The sequence below is a fragment of the Rhipicephalus microplus genome, chromosome 8 (genome assembly GCF_043290135.1).
Source record: "Rhipicephalus microplus isolate Deutch F79 chromosome 8, USDA_Rmic, whole genome shotgun sequence".
NCBI lineage: Eukaryota > Metazoa > Arthropoda > Arachnida > Ixodida > Ixodidae > Rhipicephalus > Rhipicephalus microplus.
The window spans coordinates 73265796-73288661 of NC_134707.1; positions in this window are offsets into that span (position 1 = coordinate 73265796).

Sequence of the window (22866 nt, forward strand, 5' to 3'; positions counted from 1 at the left end):
TTTTAAATAAAGCAGCATCTTTTATACCAACAATATCACAAGGAAGATGATTTCAGCATACAGATGTTTTTGGCACAAATGAATTATGAAAACACTTGGTGTGCGCTAAAGGAAGTCCTACTTTATGGCGATGATCAATGCGAGTGGAAACGTAAGTTGGTTGGGCCAATAATCTGCTTCTGAGTAACGAATTGGTGAAGTAAATTTTATGGAATATACACAGCCGAGACACTTTCCTGCGAAGAGACAGTAGGGGTAATGCTAGTGTAGTTTTCATTGATGTGACGCTCGAGGTGCGATGGTAATTTGAAAGGATGAAACGCGCTGCCCGATTCTGCACTCGTTCTAATTCATAGATAAGCGAGTCATGACCAGGGTCCCAAAAAGATGCTGCATATTCTAATCTGCTACGTACCAATACTTTGTAGAGTAAGAGTTTCAAGGAAACGGGTGCCTGATTAAAATTTCTTCGAAGGTAACCCAACGTGCTATTAGCTTTACCTGCAATATATTCAATGTGTGTCTTCCAAGACAATGTAGAAGTTATGTGGATACCTAGAAACTTATAAGAATTTACTACTTTGAGAAGAACATTATTAATATGATACGACCTGATACTAGTGCTGTGTCGGTTAACATCCATGTACTTGCATTTGTTAACGTTTAACGCCATGCCCCAAGTCTCACACCATTCCTGAACCCGATCCATGTCAGCCTGCAAATCTAGAACGTCTGAATGTCCCTTAATTGCCCGATAAATTACGCAGTCATCTGCGGAAAGACTCACTGAAGAAGTAATGTTTAGAGGCAAATCATTTATATAGACCAGAAAGAGCAATGGTCCCAACACGGAGCCCTGTGGGACCCCAGAGCCAACCGGGACCCTGGGCGAATCAAAGTTATTAACAGTTACAAATTGGGAACGGTTACTGAGAAAAGCAATCACCCACGCGAGGACGTTATCATCTATATTGAGGCTCCGTAATTTTAAAATGAGTAAATCATGAGGTACTTTGTCAAACGCTTTTGAGAAATCTAAAAAGATACAGTCAATGGGTGTGCCGTTGTCGAGAATAGAATGCAAATCATGTATAAAACATATTAGTTGCGTTTCACAGGAAAAGTTTTTACGAAATCCATGCTGTGAATCAGTAAAGAAAGAATTGCCCTCTAAAAATTTTACAAGCTGCGAATAAATTATGTGTTCTCTTATTTTGCATGGTATCGAAGTGATTGATACTGGTCTGTAATTTTCCGGACAAAGTTTATTACCTGACTTAAAGAATGGAATAATTTTCCCCCACTCCGATCATCCGGAAGACAGCCCGCTTCCAGAGATTGCTCAAATATTTTTGTTAAGATTATGGCGCTGTAGACTTTAGTGTTGATTAAAAACTTGGAAGTAATGTTGTCAATTCCGGCGGAAGACGAGACTTTAAGATTTTCTATTATTTTTTGTACACCTTCTGTGTCTAAACGAATTGCTTCCATCGGGAGATAACCACTAGCTTGACAAACAGGGTTTGAACCTTTGTTGAGGAGACCTGATACTGCCGCCGCGAAGGTGTCACAGAGATTAATAGCGCAATCATCTTTATGGGTTACCCCGTCCGAAGTTTTAAGTGTTATTTCATGAGTATCTTTTTTATTCACCACCCTCCAAAATTGTCTTGGGTTGTTGACTAACATATTGGGGAGTGTGTTATTAAAGTAGGTATCCTTTGCTGCTTTTGTGGCCCTCCTATATTCCCCATTAGCAACGTAGTAAGAATCCCATCTGGCCTGCGAGTTAGAAACTTTAGCGGACCGAAACAGCCTTTTTTTCTTATTAGCCAACCTTTTCAAAGATTGGCTATACCAGGGAGCATGCTTGTTGGTGGTGACTAGCCTCAGGGGAACAAACGCTTCAGTCAGGTATGCTACTTTTTCTTTGAACAAAATCCAGTTCGAATTAACGGAACGAGCCTCGAATTCATCAAGATAGCTGTCCAGAAATAAACAAAGTTCTCTATTGATGGCATCAAAATCGGCAGCAGCGTAATCTCTAATGTGCTTAGTATAATTTTCATGGTGAGGAACGCAAGCATCCATAGTGAAATGGAGCAAAGAATGATCACTTAATTGAGGCAAACAAAGTGGAGACATGAACAGGTCAGGCACGTTGGTTAACACGAGATCTAAAACGCTCGAAGTAGTAGGTGTAATGCGAGTTGGTTGGGTGACAATTTGCGTAAAGTTGAAATCAGAACAAAAGCTCAAAAAATTATAACTGTCAGTAGAGAACGGGCTTAACTGAGGTACATCACTGGACCAAAATATATTTGGGTAGTTAAAGTCTCCGGCTAAAAGGACTGGTACATTAGGAAAACGTTCCATAACTATGTTAACCACATCGTGAAGGCTATTGACAAAGCTCGGATCGCAGGACGGTGGACGGTAGCAGATACCCAAGATAATCTTTTTATAACATGTGCAAATTTCAACAAGTATGATCTCTCAATTGGTTACAACAGGCACAAAAGACGAAGAAATATGATCCGCTACAGCAACAAGTACACCACCGCCGCATCTATCACCTCTATCACGACGATACACATTGAAACGCTTTGTAGAATCAAACAATTCACTGCTGTTAATTTTGGAAGTAAGCCACGTTTCAGTTAACAATACAACGTCAGCGTCACATGAGTCGACCGCCGCATTTAGTTCATCGCGTTTCGATAAGACACTCCTGATGTTCGTGAAAATAAACGAAAGCGAATTTTTTGGGCACCGCCCCCCACCCCTCGCGTGTCGCTACTGCGGCGAGTTTGCAGCTGATAACGGTGCCCTGGATACTGAGGGTTCGCCTGAAAGCTGCCGATTAACGAATTCCCCAGAGGCGCCGCCAAGTTCGTACACACTGTCGTCAGAAAAATTGTAACTGTAACATTTATCACCTATGTGCAACTTATTGTACCGAAGCTTGAAAGAAACGTTCCGTTGTTTGGCAAATTCTACAAGCTTCTTTCGCGCCTGCCGTGTTTGAAGGGAATAATCCTCACTTACAGTGATGCCATTCTCTTTGAATTTTCCGCTGAGCGATAGTAATTCCTGCTTTAACTTAAAAGATGCAAACTTAGCAATAACTGGTCTATTTTGGTTGGGCCTGTACGTTCCTAGCCTGTGTACTCGCTCAAGAGCTTCGCTCGGCACTGGTGACTTAAAAACGGTACTGATCTCTTTAACCAGTTTTTCTTCAGTTTGGTTCCATTTCTCCTGCGGACAGTCTGTCAAACCGTAAAACAAGAGGTTACTGCGTCTCATTCTATCCTCAAGCTGAGAATGTTCATCGTGTAACCTAGCGTTTTCTCTGCTCAGATGGTCGGTTAGCTGCTTTAGCTGCAAATGTTCATCCCCGACCTCGGCGTTGTCACACGCTTTTGCTTCGACAGCGGCGAGCCTATGGTCGATGTCGTTAACTTTGCGCTCGATTGCTTCCTGGTTGTTTTTAATTTCATTCACGCTAGATATTAACTTCACTTGGTCCTGTTCCATTTTTTCGGTTCGAGAGTTCACGCTCTGCAGAAGAGCAAACATGTCACTAAATTTTGGCTCATGAGCCCTGTTCGATACGTCAGACTCAGGAACCTTTTTATTGGGCCCTGGGTTTTCTTCAACGTCGCCAGATAGCAAAACAAGCATAGATATAACATCTACACATTCACTTAACAGTGACAACAAGACTCCCGGGCGTGGGAACAGCATCAAGCACACATTGTTGGACTTCTTTGCATATAAAGGAGTATTGTTACTAACCTGTGTGAACAAGCGAGCAAGGTTACGGTGCCGCATTTCTGTGCTGTTCCCACGCCCACTGGAGAGGCCAGGTTCGTGCCATCCGTTTTTATCCTGGGCTTGCGATGACGTCACGACCGATGAAGTGGCCGCCTGGCTCGGGAAGATGTTGCAGGGGTGTTTCCGGCCAAATCCTGGACTGGCGGAAAACTGGTCGCTATCAGGCAGAAGCACCGTCCGTGGCTCATGCCCAGCAGTCGGTGATAGCCACGAGCAGAAGTGAAGAAGTGAAGCAACCTGTGTGAACAAGCGAGCAAGGTTACGGTGCCGCATTTCTGCGCTGTTCCCACGCCCACTCGGGCTGTTGTTGTTGAACCACCGTGATGTTGTTGAACCACTGCGTACTCTACTTCGACAAGCACAGCCTTTTAACTGGTCAGCTGAAGCTTAGCACAGCTTCATTCGAGTTAAGTCAATACTGGCCTCAAAGCCAGCTGTTAGTATTTTCAATGAGAAGCTTCCCATCGTCATCACGATGCCCCGCTGCGGTGGTCTAGTGGCTAAGGTACTCGGCTGCTGACCCGCAGGGCGCGGGTTCGAATCCCGGCTGCGGCGGCTGCATTTCCGATGGAGGCGGAAATGTTGTAGGCCCGTGTGCACAGATTTGGGTGCACGTTAAAGAACCCCAGGTGGTCTAAATTTCCGGAGCCCTCCACTACGGCGTCTCTTATAATCATATAGTGGTTTTGGACGTTAAACCCCACATGTCAATCATCAATGAATCAATCATCAATCAATCGTCATCACGACGGATGCGTCCGATGTTGGACTGGGAGCAGTGTTTCAACAACTCAGAGGTAATCAGCTGATCACTATCGCTTTTGCATCTCGTACATTGACCCCTGCTGAACGCAGATATTCATTGGAGAGCGTGAAGCTCTCGCGTGTCTTTTTGCCTGTGAGAAATGGCATGTTTACTTGTGGGGCTGGCACTTCACATTACGTACAGATCACCAAGCACTAGTTGCTCTTCTTTCTGCAGGATCCGAAGGCCGCCGCCCCATTCGCATTTCCCTTTGGTGTGCCAAACTCATGTATTATAATTTCAGTGTTCAATATTGTAAAGGTAATAATAACGTGGTTGCTGATGCACTGTCGCGCCTTCCTCTTCAGATACCGGTTACTGAAGAGCGGGATGAGTAAGTTGTTTCATTAGTTACTTCCTGCATTACTAAAGCTGAGCTTCAGGCAGCTACAGCTGCAGATTCTACTTTGTCTCAAGTTCTCAAACATTTACGTGAAGGATGGCCTTCCAAATGTGCTCTTGCTTCTGAATTCTTGCATTACTTCGCAGTCTGACAGGAACTGTCTTGTGTCGAGGACTTGCTTTTCCGCGATGAACGCGTGATTCCCCCTGCTTCTTTCCGTAACAAGCTAATACAGCTTGCCCATGAGGCCCATCCTGGCATTGTCCTCACCAAACAGAATCTCCGAGACAGGTACTGGTGGCCAGCCTTAGACAAGCAGGTCGAGCATGCAGTTTACAACTGCCATATATGTCAGGCAGCTGACAAGTCTTCAAAACCTGCATTTTCTCCGTTGCAGCCAATCCAGTGGCCTGATCGGCCTTGGCAGAAACTCCGCATGGACATCATCGGTCCTTTGCAATAATGTTCCGCAAAATGCCCGGTTCATTGTTTCTCTCATCGACTACCATTCCAAATGGCCAGAGCTTTGTTTCACACATACGGTTACTTCGGAGGTCATCATTGAGTTTCTGTCTTCAATCTTCAGCCGGGAAGGTTTTCCTGATGCCATAGTTACAGAGAATGGTCCACAGTTTCAGTCCCAACATTTCGAGGCTTTTCTTTCACAACGAGAAATTCAGCACTTGAGGTCATCAGTTTTCTATCCCCAATCAAATGGGGAAATTGAGCGCTTTAATCGCGTTCTGAAGAAACATATCCAGACCGCCCAATTAGAGCACCGTCTCCTTAAGCAAGTCTTGACTGAATGTTTAGCTTCGTACAGGTTCACACCACAAGGCACCACTGGAGTGTCTCCTGCTCAACTTCTCCACGGTAGGCAACTGCGAGTTGCTCTCGACATAGTCTCTTTGTCTGATAACATACCAGTGTCTTCTAGTGACCAAATCCGTACCAGGGTTTTTTCTCATCAACAAGCAATAAAAAAATATGTCGACACCCGTCGAGGTGCAAAGCAGTTCAGAGTTCGCACTGGCGATCTAGTCAAGGTTTGTGTGCCAGGCAAGCGCCCCATGTATCGGGGTCCTTACAAAGTTTTGGGCCAGGTTAGCCCCACTTCGTTTCGCTTAAGTGATGGTAACATCTGGAAGGCTTCGCGCCATGTTATTTTTCATACGGATTCACCTTCAACCCCCAAAGGCCTTCCTCATCACGTTCCGTCCACGCCTTTCAACTACGCATCAGACTGTTACATGTTGCCTCCATGTACAGGCATTTCTTCTTCAAGGGGGCAGGAGTTACCAGTCGTGTCGCTGGTTCGTACACCAAGTCATACGGTTCACTTCGAACCTTCAAATACGGCTGAGACCGTTGAACCGGATTCCAGTCCGCTAAATTCTTCCGAAGCTCATGCTGCGAGCTCTGATGAGACCGCGATTTTTAACGCTCATTCAGAGCCTTCACAACCTTCTACTGCTCTTGATGTGTCACATCAGAGCACAAGTGACCAAGGTGCAGACACACCTGATTCTACACACATAGGGCCCGCCCTAAGCGGAAGCAGCAGAAGCCGCGTCGGTTCCAAGACTACGTGATGTAGAACTGTTGTTCCGAACAGTTGTGTACATTTTTTGTTTGTCAGTGCATTTTCAGGACTCATAGTGTGTGAGTTCGGTGTGCCGTGCTCTGAATTTTCATGTGTTCTAATGTACATACCTTGTAAAATATGTTGGTATTGATCATGTATAATTATAAAGAGTGTATAGGTGAAGATTTTTCGAGGAGGGGATGAATGTTGTGTTCTGGGTTTTCGGTTTCGACATGACATGTGAAGATGCCAGGGGGCGCCGCTCTGGCATCTAGGATTTCAAGGCGACTGCAAAATAAAAGCAGTGTGTGTTGGGTAACCGTGGAGTGCGGTTGTTGTTCTTTTCTTCAGCGCTTCGTGCCAACCCGCGTGTTCGGGCTGGTCGGCATCCCCGCCGGTCGCGTACGTCTCCGTCGGCCGTCTTTTTCTTCTGCTTTGTCGGGACCAGCCAGCCCCCAACACAGCAATAAAAAACTTAATTGACTTGTGCAAACGCGTCAATGCGAACATGGCAGAGCTGGATCGCATCAAGAATATTTTTGAGCGTATCGGCGAGGACGCATTCCAGATGCTCGTTTAAAAAAGCCTGGTTACTCTCGCCCAAGTTACCGAGTTCTGTCAAAGCGATGATGAGCTCCGCTGGCAATGTCTTGTCACCTGTCGTGCCATCCCACATCAGGAATGATGTCCGGCCTAACTTCCTCGCAAGTTCCCGTCCTCTCACAGATCAATGATTTTGTAAGCGAAGAAGTTGTTTGCCAACTCTCGCTCATCTGCGGCCTACAGTAACGCAGTGTGCCGCTTAGTCCTACACTACAGACTAGTATACAAAAGCAAGTGTCTCAGGCCCTTCCTGCACAGCTGCGACAAGCAGTCAATGCATTATTGACGTTCGCTGAAGCAGTAGCCCGAACACGACTACAGACGTTCCGAGCGCTGCCTCCACTGCCTGCTTGTGCTTATGCCGCCCATCTGCCACGACCTCCAGTCCACCGAGTCCCTATTCCATGGTGCTCTGCCGATAACCAACTGATATGCTTTTCGTGTGGTGTACCCGGACACGTCACACGTATGTGCCACCGCTGACCACTTCACTCACGTGAAAATCGAAATTCATACGAGTAAGACCACACGATTTCCTACACTTCGGACCCCGAATTGCACCCTACTCGACCAAGCCATCGACCAGCTTCCGGTCACCGATCTCCTTCTCCACGTCGTCACTCGGCCTGTCCGATGCGCCGACGTCCCTCTGCAATCGACGCGGAAAACTGATGACACGGTTGCTGAGGCAAGAACTGCGTCCTCATCGCTAAGCACAAGCTCTCTTCATTCGCCGCCGAATGTCGTTTTTAAAGGTGTACCTGTACTTGCCCTAATAGATACTGGTGCTGCCGTTTCTTTCACTGGCGAAAACGTTTGCCGTTCAGTTCGAAAAGTGACAACGCCGTACTCTGGTTTGTTTCTTCATACTGCTTCTGCACAGCCTGTGCAGCCTGTGGCTGCGTGTAGCGACAGACCTTTATTATAAGGAATGCCCTACAAAGTGCAGTTCGCAGTACTCCCACACTGTTCTGACGACATCATTTTAGGTTAAAATTTCCTCTCCCCTCAACAAGCCGTTTTTGATTGCACCCGTGCCGAAGTCGTCTTTTCTCCCCTTGGTGATGCTCTACCTGCGGAAGATCGCCCTTCCTACGTGAAGTACGTCATTAGTGACGACACCCAGATCCCTCCGCGCGCTACTCTCTTCGCACCTGTGTCGTGTTCCGCCGCCTTCGACGCTACCGCATCTGTCCTCTGTCCGTATATAACCAGTTCCGCTATAAAATATTCCACGATGAGCTACCAAATTCTTCACGCCTTCCGCTGCGCCCGTTCATCGCCACCTATCACCACTCCCAATCGCTCTGGTTACACTTCAAGGTGGTACGACCAACGTACCTGTGGCAAATCCGTTCCCATTCACGATCACGCTGTTTTGGGGCCAATATATCGGCTCAATCGAATCATTACAAACCATCACTACACTTGACGTTTCTGATGGATCATCGAAAGTCAGCGCCCTCTCCTGTAGTTCCATGAATGGCCCTTCCACTGCCGACATTTTCAACTGTGTCATCGACGAAGGCCTAAACCCAGAAGAGGTGTGAGGTTTTGAGCCTCCCTGACAGGTTTTGGCCATCTTTTGACAGCACCACCAAGCAGACCAGACCCTGTTATGTAGGCTGTGGTTGGGCGTTGCGTTTACCAACGCCTACGCTTTCCGCATTGGGATGGCCGACAGCGCAGCCTGTGGCCACTGAGGCAAAGAGGGAACAATCCAACATATTCTTTGTGACTGCCTAGCGTACAGTAAACAGCGACTATGCCTTCGCAAGGAACACAACAAATTAGATGATCAACCTCTGTCGGAGCAGGGAATTCTGCAGTATCGACAGGATGCGACTTCACAGAAGAGGGCCCTGAAAGCGCTACTACACTTTTTGCGATCGACCGGCCTTACTGAAGGGTTGTAGCTAGGATGCCCTTCCTGTGTGTGTTTTCGTTTTCTTATTAGTGCGCGTGCGTTTTTTTTTTCTCTATCTACCCCCTCTTTCTTGCCCCTACTTCCCCGCTCCAGCGCTGTGTAGCAAACCAGATGCCAATATCTGGTTAACCTCCCGGCCTTTACTTTCTCACTCTCTCTCTTGACAGCCACAGCGCTACTTTAGGTCGAACGTCTACCGTATGATAACATACCGACACAGGTAATCACCCACCACAACGGCAGTGACCATACCGTGTTTCGCCGACTGAACGCCGTGTCATCAATGAACAAGTAGGTGACATGCTAAAGCGCGGCGTCGTTCAACTATTAAACAGTCCTTGGGCGCCGCTGGTTATTTTAGTTCAAAAAAGAATGGCACAATAGGATTTTGCGTAGATCATTGTCATCTAAACAAAATAACAAAAGATGTTTAGCCTTTGTCTCGGATCGATGACGCCCTCGACTCTTAACAAGGCGCAGAGTTCTTTTCCTGGCTCGATCTATGATCTGGTTATTGTCAAGTGCCCACGAATCCAGATGATAGGCCAAAAACTGCCTTCGTTACACCAGACGGCCTATACGAATTTCACGTGATGCCATTTGGCCTATGCAGTGCAACGGCAATATTTGAGCACATGATGGACACTATCCTACGAAGACTCAAATGGAACACTACTTTGTGCTACTTAGTGTGTTAGTATTTTCGACTGGTTTTTCCACGAACCTTCTTCGCTTGGAACTAGTGTTACGCTGCCTATCTACAGCAGGCCTCTAACTAAATTTCAGGAAGTGTCACTTCGGAGCACGCAAGCTGACCATTCTCCGACACGTCGTGTTGAAAAGTGGCATTTTCCCTGACCCCGCTAAGCTACGTCAGGGCGCAGCGTATATACTGTAATTCAAATTCAGCTGTCTCACTTTTTCCCTCTGGTAGCGTAATCCTGAAATATCCAAAGTGTTCCCTCGAGCTCACGGCACAACGAGTCACGGAGTGATCTTTTTTTCTATAGCCGACAAGCAAACAATGGCGCCACAATACAACAGCAAAAGATATGACAAATAAGAGGGATCGCACTTGATACGAGGAAAACGCAGCCATAAGATCATGCAGCGTGGCCCGTGCATTACATGTTATTCAATTCACTGTGGTGGCGTGCCATGTGTTTCACAGAACTGGGTCTGGTCCTTTATTTTGTCATTTCTACCCTCGAAAACAAATTGCGCTCGATTAAGATGTCCAAAGAAGTGTGCTGCCGAGGGTTGGGTCTTAGTGTTTTGACACCATGTTGCGCGCTTGGGCAATTTTGTTTTGAATTATTTCAGTTCTGCCTTTCAGGCATTTATTTAGTATATATACATATACGGAAACTGACGGTGACCCAAACAGCGCCGGAAAAGAGTAAAAAAGAGTGTCCAAATATTTTCTATTCAGAGAAAACGATCAGGAAACGGTGTACTTGCTGCAGGTTTTCGTTGAAATATTTTGTTTTGCAAGCTGTTTCCGACATGTAAAGAAAAAACCCGCAGGTGTCCCCCGTATTCGTCTAAGATGACTGACGGCCCAAAGCCTTCTTCTCTTTCCAATTAATGTATTGATCCTTCCCTGCTTTCGACCTAAGCTTTTTGAAGCTAACTTTGTTGATCCCAGCCTCCAGAAGCAGAGGCACTGCAAGCGTTCAGCACCTTACCCAGTTTTGCATCACTTCACTGATCGGCCCACGTTTAAGAGGGCTACGATGTCATATGATGGCATTGTCATGGGACATCGCATGGACGCCGAGACGAAGTCTTGATGATGTCTTCAAATCTGGTGATCTTTGGCATGACAGTCGTGTCATATGGCCGCGTGGTCACGCTACGATGATTTTGTGCGTCCCTAGTTTTGCAACAACAGCCTCGCATGATGTTTGGCGCTCACATTATGTTTTCGCAAATAGTCAGGCATCCTAGCTTTCGCTTCTACAAAATCAAAGGCAGCATTGCTATGGTGCCAAGGCTGTGGATATACAGTGAAGAGGGCGCCTTTGATTGTTTATTTAGATATTGTTAGTAATACTTGTTGCTTTGTATGTTTTTCTATATCTGGTCTGTCTATGTTTCTTCTTGTTCCTCTCTGCTTAATTTTTGCTCTTTTCAAAATTTTCTCTTCTCTTTACTTGTCTTCTTTCTCTATTTATTTTTCTCAATTTTTTCACTTGTTACGCTTAATCTGGTGTTCTATGTTTCTTGCTTCAAATTTTCTGTTTGTTTTAAAAAGCTTTGGCTAAACTTCTTTACATTTCAACGCTTACAAAAACTGATCAATGCACCTTTTAACGCCCAGTTCAAAGACAGAAGAGTGCATCATAGGCAACTAACTACTGAAAAAAAACATTCCTAGAAGGCGTGATAGCTACTAAAGTGTTTGAAGCCATTTGTGTGTTTGGTTACTTCTGCGTTTTTATATGCGAATTTCTCTCAATGTTTTTGGTGTGTTTAAACTGCTGGATGATTCTGAAGAGCATGCCTTGAACGCCAGTACTTGGAGGTGAAGCAGAAGAGGATGAAGAGAGAGCGAGTTGTTGGTGATGCTGGGTATCCTTAGTGATTTGTCGATATTGAAGAGCTTCGCTGTTGAAGGCCTCAGTTCATTTGAAGCCACCTATGAGCCAACCGGAATAGAAACAACGAGTGTTCACAACTTGCCCACTTTAACACGTAGCAACAGTTGCTGAACACTTTAGGTGTCTACTTAGGGGCGGGAACACCCAACAACCTGATGTTTTATTCACTGTGAATAAAGTTTTGCACAACAAAAACCATACAAAAAAGGTGGTTCTGATTAGGTACGTGATAGACTTGATATCAGTGCGGACGTTTAGTTGGAAAATGTGTCTAATATAGCCGAATAAGCGTAAATACTTATATAAAAACTATGTGCGAAGCGTACCTGATTCTTGATTTACGAAAAACACGGTAAGATAGAAAAAACAAGAGAAAAAATACCGCAAGAAACATTAAAAATTAGGGGACCCTGAAGATTCACCTTCAGGAGTTGAACGCAATAGCGACAATCTGTTCGTGAGTAAAACTTTTTCGCTTAGTGAGTAAAATGCGTAGTGAGTCAAACCTTTTCAATTTTGCAAAGTACCCGCTACGCAGCCTCAAAGGGCCAGTCAACCGGCTCCGAAAGGCGTCGGAAAAGCTCGCACATTTTTCCTGCGCGTGATCGCCGATCGTTGGTTGGAGGCTGGTGACGCACAGAAAAAATGTGCGAGCTTTTCCTGTGCGTGACCAACCTTCTTATACGCGCAGTGACGTCAACTTGGCGATCGGCGACTCAACGTAGCACGCAGCTTGTCGATTGGTTTTAATTAGGTCTCAGCAGAGAGTAATGAGGTCAACGTCACTGACCGGCCAGTTGACGTCACTGCGTGTATAAGGGGGTCGGTCACGTGCAGGGAAAATGCGTGAGCTTTTCATGCGCGTTTTGGAGCCTGTTGACTGGCCCTTTAAGGAAATAGGCGCAGTAGCGTGTGTGTGCCTTTTGTAGTGATGTACCGGTTTTCAAACGCGAAGCCATTATATTAATCACATATTCTGACACCAGTTTGCAATGGATGCTTGACCGCGCATTAATAATGCAATATTTCATGTTGCATTGTCAAGCATATACCCAGGACGCATGTGTTTGTGAAGCATGGAAGCTACTTTCACTCCCTTTCCACGCATAGAAAATTTTTTTCACTGTTTTCACCAGCACAGGCATGACCGTGTGAAAGAATATACGCTTGCTCCAGGTTTTCTAAATTTTTCTGTCACCCATAGGATGATTTTTGCTCACAGTCAACGATGCTGACACTGACACCAGAATTACTGCGAAACGAGCTCTGTAACGCTATCGCGTTAATAGGCACCTCCAAGTACAACACGTCGTAGGAGTGGATGACATGCGAACTGGTATCATGCTGTGCTAATTTTTCCTGTTTCCTTAAACCAAGTGTTGCAAGTAGATTGGTGTATTTGTGCGTTTTAAGCAGCTGTGCTCGTGTCATAAGCTTCCCATGCACGTTGGCTACACTATACAAGTGTGACCAAAGGGTACCATATGGGCCATTGTGTACTCAAGGGGGGACCAAAGCGGCGCTTCCTAGGCCGCCGACCAGCGGTGTGTCTTTCGTTGTATAGGCCCATAAAAACACAAAAAAACGTATTTCCCCTCTTGGAAGCACTGACACGCGCCGAGACTAATTCCTCACCATATAAAATTGCAATGAGATAGCCATGACCTGCATACTATCGCGAAACCATTACACCAAAGAAGTATTTCACTACTTAGATATCAATCCATTTTCAAATGGATCTCCTTACAAAAATACAGATACTGAAAAGTAACTCTGAGCCCTGCCCTGGTGGTCTGTTGAGTAAGGTACTCCGCTGCTGAACCGCAGGTCACGGGATCGAATCCCGGCTGCGGCAGCTGCATTTCCAATGGAGGCGGAAAAGTTGTAGGCCCGTGTGCTCAGATTTGGGTGCAGGCTAAGAACCCCAGGTGGTCGAAATTTCTTGAGCCCTCCACTATGGCGTCTCGAATAAACATGTGGTGGTCTTGGGACGTCAAACCCCACATATCATTCAATAGTACCCCTGAAATAGTATCGCGATACTATTGTACTTCGATACTGTTTAGACTAAGCACGTACTGCACAGCCACCTACGGAGGCCTGGGCTTGGCGATGGCGTCAGCGTACGTAATTGAGCTGTTGCTCGAACTGGCTGATAAGCAAGTGGTACCATGTCCGCAACTTGTTCGTGCATGATCTGACGGACATAAAGAAAGGACGATCGGTGCAATGGTAGCAATGCTTCCTCAATAAGGTTGTTTTGGTTCATGAATGGGTAATGCCAAAAACATCATGGTTTGTTTGTTTGTTTGTAGCCTGATTCTTTATCATATACCCACTCTGGTGGATTGGCAAAGAAACATATAATATCCTAGAGACGATAACTACACTGTTGCTTACAAAAAAAAAAGAAAAAAAACAAGTGGAAGGAAGACTCTATATTAAAGAAAACAAAAATTGAAGAAGTGAGAAAAAACAACAAGAAAATATTCACTAAAGTAATAAATACACCTTGACTCTTGGAGTAGACGAGACATCTTGGTAGTAGATCAAGAATCACTTCATTTTCTTCTCTTCATGATGAAGCATCCGCATACGTGATGTATCATTGAAACGATTGGACGCGTCGCTCCAAAAAGCAGCGCCTAGGCTCCCTTTAAATCTGTATTTATACAGGTCTGATCTGATGATATCACCTATGTGCTAATACTGCCCAAAGCTTAAAAATATTGGTGGATTTTCGGCAAGGTGTCACTATTTTACTCGTCAAAAAAAGGACTTCAAAAAGTTAAAACCTAAAGATTACTTAACTTAACCTAAAATTACTTAAAAACTTAAATTTACTTTGAATTCTCAAAATAGTCTTTCCCTTCGGGCGTCTTGTTGGAGAATCAGCAACGTACACGTCTGCTCAGCCGTATGCAAATTTATTGTGGACAGAATAGCCGGTTAGCAATACTCGCTGCGAAATTTTAGTACTTCGGAATTCCTTTCAGTTTTCAATTGGTTTACATATTATTGTGATATGCTATGTAGATGGGTAATTCTCAAACTATTATTTAGCCCCGTGGTGGCTGTTTTTTTTTCTCATGTGTTTTTAAATTAGGAGAGACACTCTTATTTTAACTTGATTTCCTGACATTGAAGTCGCTGCTGCAATCTATGGCACATCCCGCAGAACCTGAATAAAGTTCTTCCAACAAACCAGCCAGCCTACAGCTTTCGTAGCTCCGTAGTGGGTAGGAGCTTTAGATCAAAGAAAAATCAAGCGTACAATCTCCGCTTAAAGCTGCATTTATTGGATATACTACCAAGTAGTCTTTTTATGTCACTTTTCGTTATCATTTAATGTTGTTCAATGCATCTACTAAACTTAAAAATACAAAATCTCGACTACTCCCCTAAAGTGGGTACGTGTCATATCCTGTAAGGGTCAAACAAACAAACGATTTTGCGCTGCAACCGCCAACAAACCTTTCTCCCCGTCGCCATTTTCAGACAACGCGTCTATTGCCTGAGTGACAGGTCGACTCAGCAGCTCGCCTCCAATCATGGGTAAGCGCACTGCACTTTTCTGTCCAATACCGTGAGGGTGACTACTTTTGTTCGAACTTGTTATTCTGCGAACAGTCAAGTGAAGAACCGCCAGTCCTATTAGCGCCACAAACTACAATCCTTAAATTTTCGGTGGCTTAGTGCACAGATAACGGCCGTTTGGGAGCCACAGTTGAGCTGAATGCGAAGTGTAACACAGAAAGAGACATAGCCAGCAACTCTTTGCTATTTTGTCGGTGCGCCTGATGTAACGTTTTGTGCAGGCAAGTGCAACGTGCTTTTGTTCACTCTACGTTCGGTATGACTACTCTGTTTGGAAGAAACAGTGTCAACAATCTCAGCTACAGGTTGCGAACCTACTAACATTTAATCGATTCCATATGCATTATACTTACTACGGTGCCGTGTTGCCAGAGTTTAACGCACTCAGTTGTTTTAATTTGGATTAGCGTACAAACTTTATGTCAAAATGTGATCTGATCTTCACAGTCTGCGTGTCTCGCCATGTCTGTAGTGGTGTCAGCGTTTGCGAGGCTCTACGTGAGGCTTAATGATGAAAGATGACTGAAACTAGCCTAAGTTGGTTTATGTGGTGTGTACTCCGATTCGTTATTTGAGTATTATACGTTTAAAGCACGTGTAGTCTCTGCAGCTCTCTTAAATAAAAAACAGCACAGGCAACGTTCATGGTGGAGCCGCTTTTACACGGCTGCAGGCAGGACTAACGCTTAGCGTGGCAGCTCGAGATGCGGCACGAGTATATTTTTTTCGCTGGGCTCCCAACAAACAGAGTATTGCTCAGTACGCAGAAGCGCACCACCTCTATGCACTTCTTTATTAAGTGCCTGGCTGATAGTGTGTTAGGTGTGTAAAACACTTTCCACTGTATGCATACCACCGATTTTATTCACCGCAATATTCTTATCCCTCAAATACTGGTTCAGAACTTCTCTAGCACGAAAAGGCAACTCTTTATGCTAAAATTGCTTAGGCTACTTGAACAACGAATTTCGGCAATCTTCATACCTCTCATTTGTTGCTCTTTCCGAAATATTGTTTTATTTGTCCCTAATTACGGTTTATCTACCATTTCTCAGCAGTGCAGATGCCCCAATTATAGTTTTTCTGGCAATGACAAACGAAGTATACTTTTTATACGATAATGACATGACGAAAATGGGCAACCAGTCCATTCCTGTATGAATGCAAATTATTGAGAATAAAGGTAAGTACTTTAGCCGAAGACATAACTACATCGTAGGTACCATTGTAATAAGGTCTTGCAGCATCAACTCCATTATACAGTAGAATATCGTGGAATTTTCTTAAATATAATGGACACTGAGTCAATCAGGGCTGCAACTTCAACGGTTCTCTGTTTTAAGCAGCAAATATAGTAGGTCACCTACCACGTTTGCGCTTCTATTTTGTTTGCAGAATGTTTCTTGCGCTTATTTAGAGTGGAATTGCTTCGCAGTGCTGAAGGGGTAAACACATATCTGAATACCTACAGATTAAGCACCAAATCTATAAAGCTTAAAAAAAGTAGCGCAGAGAGTTCACCCGTACTACTCTCTTTAAGTAACCATATTGCAAGTTGCATTACAAAACAAGCAGAAGGCGGAAATCATACCTACTCTTCAATATGGGGAAACAGTTCAGTCTGGATTCGATCAAGTAACTAAAACGTCGCGATGTACCCTTATTGGTCTGTGTGCATGAATGCTGAGCACAAATATTTCAAAGAAATGAAATAAATCTTTCATTTTACGTATAGCTGTTGTGTCCTTCGCTTCGTATAATGAGTGTCCTTATTTAGTTATTTAGGTATTTGTTGACTGTTTCTGGTTAACGATCTCCATTCGTAATTTTACAGTGATTGATGAGCGGTCGGAGAGCTCTTCAACTATGGCGTAAAATATAGGGCAATGGTTTGCTTTTCGAATAGCTTATTTATTGCTTGTATAGAATGTTGCGATGTGCTGACATGTCTGTGATATTGTGGAGCTATCTAGACAGCTTTATTTCCCAGGCCCTCCTGGTCAGTATTTCGTCTATATAGAACAGAACTTTTTTTGGCAAGCGATTAATTACTAATAGCACAAAAATACGAAAAAGTGCAGCAAAAATAAGGCGCAACAACGATATTGATCGACTATGCGTCAATCCCTTAGTGTTTTCTTATCTTCTTGTTCTGCAAACTAGCAATCTTTACAAGAATTTTTTTCGCCTAGAGGGTGATTTAAGAAAATTACCTTGCTGTGTTTGTTTTGTTTTTCCCGTAACGCAGACTCAACAATCTCATCTGCCATAGAAAGCTCTACGGGTAAGATATTTCTTTGGTTATTTGTTACACGTTGTTAATATATGTGTTTGCGTGACTTCATTATTGTGTGCCACACATCAAATGCTCACAAAAGCCGCCGTGTTCGGCAGCCGCTTGTTTTGCTCGACTGTCATTAAGTTGAATCATGAAATAAAAGTTAGCATGTAAAATCTTTTATTGCTATAGTGAAAATCATTCTCATTTACTTTTGTGTGTGTACCTTGATACCGACAAAGCAAGGCAGTATTCTGAAAAAGCAATTGAGTGTTTTTTTTTCTAATTTTCTCAGTCATGTATTAGTGTATGCTTGCCTGGAATAAATACTACCCACTACATAGCTCCAGTGGATAAGGCACACGGCTGCTGACCCGTAGGTCGCCCAATAAATTGTGGCCGTGGCGGCCATACTTCTGATGGAGGTGAAAATGTTTGAGACGCCTGTGGTTAACATTTGGGGCACGTTAAGGAACTCCAGCTGGTTGAAATTTCCGGAGCCCCCCACTACGACGTTAAACGTAAGAAATATTGTTATTATGAATAATACTCAGAATACTGCTATTCCTATTGCGGTGCTGTTGATGTTTTCTGAGAGATTTATGCGATGGCCTGAACAGCCGGAGTGTTTGCAATTGTCGACACGCCTCAAACAATTGTGCATGATACGTTTTGCCGAGACTTCCCCTTTCGAATCTTGCCCAGCTCTAATGTACCACTTGATGCACGATTTGGCAGGCGCGTGCCCACAGTAACATGTGTCGACGAGTTGACGCACGTAAATGCTCAAAACTGCCTCCGAGATTCCCCGACACAATCTCGTAGGCTACGACCACTCAATCCCACTCCAGTGTAACAATGGTGTTTTTTTAAGCCGCGATTCCCACAAGATGGCAGCATGGTGCAGATGGGTTTGGATCAGCGCACTCGCAGGTGCTTGTCACGTTTTTCGTGAAAACACAGGACACGGGGTCTTGGCCGGAGCGAAAGAAAAATTCGTATAACAAGGATATACCCTTGCGAGTCATCAATGTTTCACAGAAATTATACTGTGCACACTGTGCAGAAGAGCACTGCCTCGTTTTTGAACACGAATTTTCACTACGAAGGGGGTTGTAGTTAAGACAGTACTCGCATTCGCGAAAATTGACTCGCGTCTTACACATAATATGTTTACGTTTATTTTCAGTTAAGTCGGATATTTCAACAGTTTGTAAGTATTTTGGCAGACTTCGCTGCTTTTATCGGGCATGACAATGTTACCGAGGCTTTTTTTATTTGCAGCTGAGTCAGAGTAAGTATGCGTATTTAAGTACTAAATTGTGAATTCTCGTTAATACTTACTAGACTTATAATGCAGTGAACGTTTTTTTAACTTTAATTCACTACCTGACTAATATCTTGTGCGTCCAACATCGGCCACACGCACTAACAGCATGCATTGATGAAGTTCACATAAAACAAACACGCATGATTGAAGGAAACTCATAAACTTAAGCAAAGGCTAACGTCCTACAGTAACGTTACCGAGCCTAGCGTTTAAAAAGTAAGCCTATAAGAGATGTGTGTGGGTCAACTGAGCAATATGTATTTCGCAAACGGGAAGGTAGCGGAGTACGCAACATATCAATTGAAAGTTCTTTGCTTCTACTTTGTCCCTCTATCAAGCTACTTTGCAGAACTGCTTACTCTAAAATATTTTTCGGCAAAAGCTGTTTTGAAAAGGTTGTCTCCTGAGAAACATTACAATGTAAACAAGATAGGTTGTTTGGTTTGTTTCTCTGAATTGATCATAAACTTCATATATTGTTCATATGCGAGCAAAATAAAGCCTAGCTTTTACAAATCATATCGCAATGTAGAACTCATATCAAATAATTAGGAGCCTCTGTTAGGCAATACGGCCTTTAGCTCTTACTCCTCTTTCTGTATCAGAAAGAAATAAACTTCAGTTCAATTCAATTCAATTCAATAATGTGAGGTTTAACGTCCGAAATTATAAGAGGTGCCATGTACGAGCATAAAAAATTTTCGATCATCTGTGATTCTTGAACGTGCCCCCAAACTTGAGCACATGGACCCACAGCATTTTCACCTTCACTGAAAATGCAGCCACCGCACGCAGGCTATGATCCAACGTCGCACTCAACAGAATATAGGAATAAAATTCATTTATTACTTGTGCCCCCTTTAACGCGATATTGTGAAAGAGCTTGTTTTGATGAAATTCCGACATCTGCATTAGCGTGAGCATCGTTGGTTCTCAGCGAAAAATCAGCTTTGCCTGCCTGAAAAGTCAAGAAATATCTGAATAAAATAAATGGCAGAAAATTCTGTGCCTGATCGGGGATAAAACGTGGGTCGTTTGCGCGGCAAGGGGTGTTTCTACCACGTATCCACGACCCTGCGTGTGAATGCAGTGAACATAGCTTCCTCTGCTCGTAAATTCAGTAAAAGTAACTTTCATGCTCTACAAACACACGCGCCCTGTATACATGCTTCACAATACAATACAAATTATTGCTCCGATAATGTGTCATACAGGTGTACAATGCCATTGAACGTGAGAACTCGGGATTATCATTTCTACTTCAGAGTTCAAAGCCAGTCACACACTAAGAAAGGCCCACACGCTACTGCACCTTTAAGGTCAAGTAGTGGGTGCATATCAAGTTTGAAAAGAATACACAGACTAGGTATACTAAGTATGCGCTAGTAACAGAGTATCGCTATCGTGTTCAACTCCTAAAGGCGAAGATTGAGGGTCCCCCAATTTTTCAATTGCTAATCCTTCCACGTTTGTGTGTTTAGAAAAAGTGATTAACGGTATACAGTGTTACTGTACTATGGAAGAGCTCAACGCCGTCCCGTTATAAGGGAGTTGCACTTAATGGTTCCAGAAATTTTCCTTCCACGTTTAATGGCACATATATACCTCATATGTTGAACGCAAGCATGGGCGCCAGCGTAGCTTTTTTTGGTAGGGCATCGGGCGTATTTTTCGAAGATTCGCAGGTTAGATCCCTGCCTGCGTGAAGTTGTCTTTTTTGTCAATTTCATGTAATAACTCCCGCTAAAATTTTTTATGTTATAAGTTACTGTTAGTTTTCATTGACATTCAGTCTAACAAAGAAAAATGAGCTGTCATAACTGATCAGCTCATTACGCACAAAAGCGAACGAAATATGTTGTCTTCGATTTCCTTTTTTAGGGACTAATTATTTCTTCGGTAATATCATTTGATGTATCTAGTTTTCTTTTAAAAAAACGTGCGTTTGGTCAAAAAATTAAAACACACCGCTTCACTATGATGAACGTAGATGTTATTTCATGCAAATTGGCAACGTGTTCTAAGATGACGCTAACTAGTAATCAACTAAATAATGGCTTTCAGGAGTACCCTTCAGTTTAGCACCATCCCAGTGATGAAATAAATTTTGTTACAGGGCTCAAACTTCATCCCAGCGGATGCTCGCGGTCACCATCACACTTTTTTGTCTCATCGCCTGCATTTGTTTTGGGATATTTATCTTCGTTATGACAATATCAGGTAAGAAGGAGTTGTAGATATTGTGTTTATAAATGTACGCCCAATGTGCAATGTGTCAGGAATCAATAAAAATAACACACATACGTGAATGCGAAAGGTAGAACGATAATAAAAGGCGCTATTTATGGCGTTTTCATGCAAGACTAACTAAAATAAGATATAAGCCTAAAGAAAATGTAAATGGCCATTTCGGAGTTATATATTGTGATTATATATTATGTTTATATATTATGGTTTGGCGAATACTACTACACTCGGGGACAACTTTCTGTGGTGCCCTCCGCGACGGTCTGGTGCCTAAGGTACTCGCCTGCTGACCCGCAGGTCGCATATCAAACTCTGGCTGGCGCGGCTGCATTTCCGATGGAGGCAGAATTGCTCTAGCCCCGTGTGCTCAGATTTGGGTGCACGTTAATAGACCCCAGAAGGTCGAAATTTCCAGAGCCCTGCACTACGGTGTATTCATATGGTAGTTTGGGGACGTTAAACCCCACATATAAATCAATCAATCAATCAATCAATCAATCAATGTTCTGTGGCAGTGACAGGAAGGCTACATGGGCGCAGCTGCTGCTTCTTTGCTCCTCAGTGAACTAGTCTGAGTCGGCTAGCGTTTCGAATGATAGCCACGTAACAATATAATTCCACTGCACACAATTTGATACGCCTGATTACACAGCCATTCGTGAGAGAAATTCGACACAAGCTCCTTCGGCGAGTCGTCAGAATAACTGGATGGCGACACGCACTCGCCTAAAGACGAAGACACCATTATCACTTTGAGGTGCACCTAAAACATGCGACGTTTGCAGACGCGCAAAAACGTAAACTCTAGTAATCTAGAAAAAAAATACATCTAGTAGAAATTAATGTTGTTATTTTTCATTACTTTTACGTGGGAAACATGAATGAATTCATGGCACTATATTCTACAGTGGTAGAACATGTCCACTTTGGCTACACTGTCTTTCCTTCATTGCCACACATAGCTGTTTCCGAGTATAACATCGTGGCTCAGGCGCAACAAAGCCAAAAGGGATGTATTAGAAAGGAAGTTCTCTGCATAAAGAACATAATGGGAACTACGTGCTGCGTAGATAGATTGGAAAATAAATATATGCTGAACTACCGTGAACTTCAGATTCGACGTTGATTGATATGTGGCGTTTAACGTGACAAAACCATCATAACATTATGAGAGACGTCGTAGGGAAGAGTTCCGCAAAGTTCGACCGCCTGGGTTTTCGTAACGTGCACCCAGATCTGAGCACATGGACCTGCAGCGTTTCCGCCTCTATCGAATATGCAGCCGCCGCAGCCGAGATTCCGTCCCACGACCTGCGGGTCAGCAGACGAGTAACTTAGCCGCCAGACCACCGCGGTGGGGCTTCATACTAAGAATGTGGCCACAATATGAAGTCAAAAGTAGAGATTACTATTGGAAAAAGATGGTTGATGGTTTCATTATACGATTCTGTGAACATAAGAATAAAACGTGTGCTAACAAAAATAGTTTAGTGTTTACTGTTCATAGATATAAGAGAGCTTGTAGCTGTAGCACCGCTTACCGTGAATGCATTCCCGTTAACGCTTAACCATACATCTCTATGCTAACAACTAACGTTCATCATTAATGTTCAGACAAACCCTTGTTCTCATAGATCTTTGTGGTGCCTGTAATAGTTAATAGTGAGAGTGGAACCAGAAAAAGTGATGTGAAAGCGACAACAGCATGACT